We start from the raw sequence: 7,253 nt of genomic DNA on the forward strand, positions 1-7,253 counted from the left end.
CTCTCTCTCTCTCTGCCCCCCATCTATCTGCACCTAAATCTATATGTGTCTATATCCACACTACACACACACACACACACACACACACACACACACACACACACACACACACACACGTTATGTATATAGCTTTTTTTTTCCAAAAAAAAAATCATTTTGAAGTTTTTGGCATCTATCAAATGACCTGATTGCATGACAACTGTTAGTGTAAGAAAATACTTTGTCAAGTGGTGATAACTTATAGTCCCTGCTCTCTGAAAAAAGAATCAAGATTTATAACCTAAATTTAAGGCAATTCCTGACTTCATTGCCCCAGGATTAACTCAAAGAACCTATTTTCCTTTTCTAATGGGTTCATATCACACCACATCCAGCTGATTTTGGAAGAGATAATTAGACTTACAATAAAGAAATAAGATCAATGATAATATCAAAATGAATCTTTTGTTTCTTATTCTTGGGGTATCCCCCTCCACAAATGAAGCCTATCTGGCTTCTCATCCTTTGCAATTCTTGCCCAGGTGACAGAAAAGACAAGAAGGAAGGACAGAAAACACACAACCAAACAGAAAAGGTCAGACAAGTAACATTGCTTTGAAAGTTACAGGTTGATTTTATATACTTAAAAAGGAAAGCAAACTGTACATAATAAAAAGCCCTGGATTTTCATGTACAATTCCCCTTTTCTATTTTGTTTTATGTATGTGTGTGGGGAAACATTTTCTTATTGTATTTTACCTTCAGAATAAAAATGAAAGAAAAAATATAAAAAAGAAATATCTTTGCCCATTGATCCTTTACAGATCCATAAAGTTGTTAAAATAAGTTAATTAACTTAAGTAGATTCTTTTAAATTTTGAGGCATAGCAATGGAGCACTTGGTGAGTCTTTCGGTTGTCTCTTGTTTGCACTACAGCTTTGGCCCACTTTTCTGATCATTTATTTCTTTCATTATATCTCTCATGCCAGTACATGAATATATATCATCCTTGGAAATGAGCTGTGCCTTTCATGAATCTCTTCAGTGTTCCTTTGTATCACCATTACTTTTAATTACTCAGATATTACAATTTTCCACAATTTGGTACCACAGGGAATAGGACTGTATTCAGTGACTTTCTGATTATACAACCAAACGAAGTTTAAAAAGAAGGAAATATAAGATTACTAAAGGTATTTATTACTTTCATGACTTCATTAAATATAGTTTGTTAAAGTTATTAAGTGTTTAAGGGATTCTCAATGAATCACAGACTTAAAACTATAAGGGACCTTATCCCTTGTCTTCCCCAACCACCTCATTTTATCGAATCTGAGTAATACAGAAGTCAGTAGATTTCCCCATGTAAGTAGCAGAGTTGGGATTCCATCTCAAGTGATCTGAATCCACATACTGCCTTCTTGATGTTGCACCACATTTCTTTACCTGAAAGATAGTGACGATGGACCTGTTAACAGGTGGGGTCATGCTCATTGTATCAAGCCCTAGAAAATTTTGGCTTCTGCCAAAAGACATCCAGAGTGAACATAACAAAGCAAATAGATTTCTGACAAAATGTTTTTTTCCACATTTCCTGATTTCCCCCTCTTAATTTGAGTATTTATTTTCATTGTGCCAAAGCCACTTCTTCAAGTATTATCTCAAATTGTTGTTTTTGGAAATCAGTTTTGCTAGACTTCCCTTCAGTAAGCTGATGGATCACCTTGTAGGACAGAGAAGCCCAATAAAGCAATATCAATCTCCCTGCTTCATACATCTTTCTTAAATTGTTTTCAGTTGATTCAAAATACAATACAAGAAAAGATATAATTTCTCACTATATGCTCCTTTCCCTCTGCAACTAATTTTTTGTTATATAACCAAGTAAATTGATCAAATCTGAAATCTGGTTATATTTACTAATAACTGAATAAATTCTAGTAGGTCACTAAATAATGAACAGCTATGCATTTTCTACAGTTGTTCAAGGTAAAGACATTAAAGTTTCTCTGAAAGAATTTAGAATATCTACACACAAGATTAAATTCTTTATCATCAAATGTACTGCATTCTCCTTTTTGATTTTATCCCTCGACAGATTAAAAAAATATTGAAACAGAAAGACTGACTGATTTGTGAGGGGTGCATAGATGGAGAGTATCCAGGAGTATCTGGAATTCAGGTATTCTGACTTCATGTAGTTGGCATCAAGCAAGATAAGGCACTGATTTCCTCTTCTCTACTTCTCAGAGCCCATCCTATTCTTTCAGGTCTTAGCTAAAAGGAAACTACAAGGCAGCCTTTCTAGTCTCTAGTTATGACTCTATCCCCAGTTCTAGAGGGTCTATTCTGATCCCACCAATTGCTAATGCACTCCCCTTCTCTATAAATCCAGAGGCGTCCTATTTTCTTTAGGATCAAATATAAACTTTGCGTGACATTTCATTCTTGGAACAAACTGACCACTTTCCACCTCTCCAGTCTTTTTTCCCCAAAATTGTTTCCTTATACATACTCTATAATCCAGCAACACTAACATTCTAGATGTTCCTGGCAGGCAATTCTTCATTATCACAATAGCCTTTTCCTTGGCTGTATACCATCCTTGGAATGCTTTACTTTCCTGACTTCCATCTCCGAGATTCTCTGTTATCTTACACATGATGGTTCAAACCCCACATTCTGCAGGAGGCTTTTCCTTCTTTTCCCTATCCTCATTACTTAAGTCTTCTCTCTGAGATTACTTTCCTTATGCACTGTATATATCCTCTATTTTCATAGGTGTTTATATTTACTTTCCTTTAGAATGAGAGCAGGAACTGTGGTTTTGCCATCGTATACTCAAAGCTTAGCACAATGACTAACATCTAAAAATTACTAAATACATTTTCTTTATGTAGATTCATGGAATATCTTCCTCTTCATAATTTATTTTGGACCTAATTTGTTTGTGTGACACTTCCTCTGGACTTTTCCTAACAATTCCGAAGGCACTGGTTATTCCCCATAATGTGGTTGACTACTGCTCCAAACCTCAGGTTCCTAAGGGTTAACACTGAAGGGATGGAATTTCAAGAACTACTGTTCATGAGGCCCCATTAAATGTGCTTTCCATTTTTAATTAAACAGGAGAACTATATTTACTTTTAGAAAAGGGTATCTTCTGAGAAGATATAGCAAAATCGCTGGTTAAAACTTCCACTCCCAATGCGAGGGCACTTTCTCACCTTATGCGCCATGCACACATGTATATATATACACACACATGTGCATATGTATATGCAAATACATATGTATATATGTGTACATGCATATGCACATGCATACATATAAACGTACACCTGTATATCTATACATATATGCATATATGCCTGTGTGTACATGTATGTGCGTGTGTATGTGTACATACAAACACGCATATATGTTTAGGTGAATGGATCCAAGCTTAAAGTACAGGTGAAACACATTTTTAAAGAATATGTATGACCAGTGGATATCTCCGAATTCCTAGCTCTGGAAGTCCTTTTCTCCCTTCATAAAGTTCTCATGGGATTTCCCTTAGTTTTAGCTTTCTACTGGGCTTAGTCTTATTAGATTCCATAGCCAGCATTTTACTTCATTACAAAGAATCATAGCCACAAAAATGCTACCATCCTCAGGGCACCATCTTCCCACTTCTGTCATTAGGCACTTTCGTTGTTCAGACCCTATCAGCAAAGTGCAGTCCTCAGTGCTTGCCCCTCACTCCCATGACTCTTCCTGGGAGACAACAGCCCTATTAGGAAAATACTCATTCACCTAAGATGAAGAAAGAATACGCACACATACACCCCCACACACATACACGCACACATACACATACAAAACATAGGTGACATATTATCAGAAAAAAAGAAAGGTAATTCAATGAAGAGTAGGCCGATCGGCAGCTTCTCTCTTCCACCAGACATCTTGAAGCCATTTTCCTCACCTGAAAACCACCAGAGAATAAGTGTAAATGACTGGCAGCTGAAGCTCATGCTGGACCATCAGTTTTTTTTTTTTTTCCACTTCTAAAGCTACTTAGACATTTTCTCATCATTTGATGATCATAACCCTGAATCACAGCTAAAATAGATTCCCTAGATTCCTTAGGTTATCGTGTGGAATTGTGGAATTTCAGGCCGAGAATATCTGTGAATGCTTTAGGAGCTAGACCTTCACTGCCTAATCCCTCCATTACACACACACACACACACACACACACACACACACACACACGCATTGTTGCTGTTTGATTGTGTCTGACTTGGCAAAAATTGGAGTAGTGTTGTTTTCTTCTCCAGCCTGTCCCCATTTTACAGATGAGGAACTGAGACAAATAGTTATTTGCCTTTAAGTTAATACAGCTAATAAGTGCCTGAGATCAGATTTGAAGTTCACTCCTCCTGACTCCAGGTCTAGTGCTCTATATACTGCATTGCCTAGGTGCCCCTAATATGTGTGAGTATGTGTAGGTGTATGTATGTATGTATAGATGTGAGTATATATGTATATATATGTACATATATACGCATACATACCAATGTATACATACCTATGTATATACGTATGTGTGTGTCTATATATGGTGGCTTCATGTGACACACATATTTTCATGCATATATTGTACACAGGTTTATATGCATTTGCACAAATTTATTTGATTATATGCCAGATTCCATTCAGTAGACCAGAAAATAACTGAGACTAGAGACTACTTTTCATTTTAATTTTTATAGCCAACACAGTGGTTGGCGCATTGAAAATATTTATGAAATAATTGAATGTATTCAGATTGTTTGACTAACTGTGGAGAAATAGCTATGATCAGAAGCTATTTATTGAAAACTCACTGCTGGGATGAAGCTATAAGTAATAAGATTTCTACCCTCAAGGAACACATGATGCAAATGTAGGCACGTAAAAGACAAGCAAATATGGCCTTTAAAAATTATATATTCATGAATTTGAGTTTATTGTTACCTGGGAAAACTTTCAGTTGTTATACGTGTGCTATTAGTCTCAATTATATTCACTTTGTGCTTTGATTTAGAATCTTCATTCTATGCTATCACATCTCTAATGCCATCAAGAAGAGTTAAAATTGTTGATTTCCCTGCTATGTGTATATAAATTGTACCTATTCCTCAAAGTTACATGGCTCAATGGATAAGAGCAATGGACTTGGAGTGAGGAAGACCTGAGTCCAAAGTGCACTTGACATACCTACTAGCTATATAACTGCCTCAGCTTACTCATCTGCAAAATGAGGATAATAATAGCACTTTCCTTCTACAGTGGTTGTAAGGATAAAATGATATACTATTTTGGAGTAGCAAGCACCTCCGTAAACACAGGAAGGCCAGCTGCACAGGTTCTTAGATCTGCTGAGGGGTCAACAATCTACTTTAATTACATTCACCAACAGACAAAATACAAGCAGAGAAATGAAGACTAACAGACAGGGCTTCTGTCTGTCCATAAATAATGCATATATCACAGATCAACAGACAGATCCAACTGTCTGACCTTTATGTAGATACATAGTTACCAGAGAGAGAAACACCAACATCTGGGTTTTCAAAGCTTGGGGGCTTCTTAATGGCTACCCAGTCTCCTCTGGCACATGAACCTTCTTCCAAAGAGTAAGCCCCCAAAGCATACCTCACTTCAAAGTACATATTTGTATATATAGGCCATATTGTATACATATATATATATATATACATATATATATATATATATATATATACATACGCATACACATATACGTATATGTGTATATGTATATACACATATACGTATATGTGTATATATATATATATATACAGATAGATATAGAGATATAGATATAGTGTACATATACCTATAGATATATATGTGTGTATGTGTGTGTGCATGTATGTATGTATATATATATGTATATATGTATGTGGATAGATAGATAGACAGATAGATAGGATAGTCTATATGTTCAGAACATCATGACCCTCGTGACTCAGTGCCTCATTAGAAATTAACAGAAGGTAGGTATCTGAGGTCTATTAATAGGCAGAGAAGATCTTTAACTCTGATTAACATTACATATTTGTAAAGCTCTTTAGAGACCATTAACTGCTAGATAAATGCTAACTAATATTATTATTAACTAATATTTACTAGAAGTTGTGAAGTTTTTTTTTTTTTTTTTTTTTTTTATTAATTTTTTTATTTTTTTTAATGTTTAACAATCACTGCCATACAATTGCGATTTAATCCCTCCCCACCCACCCCCCACTACCTCCCTCCCTCCCCACGACTGCATACAATTCTGTATAGATTCTACATAAACTTTCCTATTGAGTATATTTTCACTATCGTCATGCTGTGTAGTCAGACTAAGATAAATGAAAGAATCCGTATAACAAATCAGAACATGATACACAAACAGATACACATACACAAACATGATCTGCTACATTATGTGAGTGACTTCCATATTTCTCTCTCTGAGTGTGGAAGGCTTTTTGCCTTGAGGTCCACCATTGGGATTTTTTTTTTTTTTCAGAAGTTCTTGTGTTATTACAAAAATCTAAGTCTACCAGAAAAAACTCTCACACACTGTGGTTGTTGCTGTGCATAAAGTTCTCCTGGTTCTGCTCCTTTCACTCAGCATCAGGTCATATAAGTCCTTCCAGGCCTCTCTGAAGTCTTCTTGTTCATCATTTCTTATGGCACAATAGTACTCCATTACATTCATATACCATAATTTATTCAGCCATTCCCCAATTGATGGACATCCCCTTGACTTCCAGTTTTTGGCAACTACATAGAGTGCTGCTATAAATATTTTTGTACATGTGGGACCCTTTCCCATTTTTATGATCTCTTGGGGATATAGTCCTAGTAGCGATATTGCTGGGTCAAAGGGTATGCACATTTTTGTAGCCCTTTGGGTATAGTTCCAAATTGCTCTCCAGAATGGTTGGATGCGCTCACAGCTCCACCAACAATGAATTAGTGTTCCAACTCTCCCACATCCTCTCCAGCATTTATCATTTTCTTGTTCTGTCATGTTTGCCAATCTTATAGGTGTGATGTGGTACCTCAGAGTTGTTTTGATTTGCATCTCTCTAACCAATAGTGATTTAGAGCATTTTTTCATATGATTATAGATAGCTTTAATTTCTTCCTCTGAAAATTGCCTGTTCATATCCTTTGACCATTTATCAATTGGGGAATGACTTGTATGATTATACATTTGGGTCAGTTC

Source organism: Notamacropus eugenii, chromosome 3 (assembly GCF_028372415.1).
Source record: "Notamacropus eugenii isolate mMacEug1 chromosome 3, mMacEug1.pri_v2, whole genome shotgun sequence".
NCBI lineage: Eukaryota > Metazoa > Chordata > Mammalia > Diprotodontia > Macropodidae > Notamacropus > Notamacropus eugenii.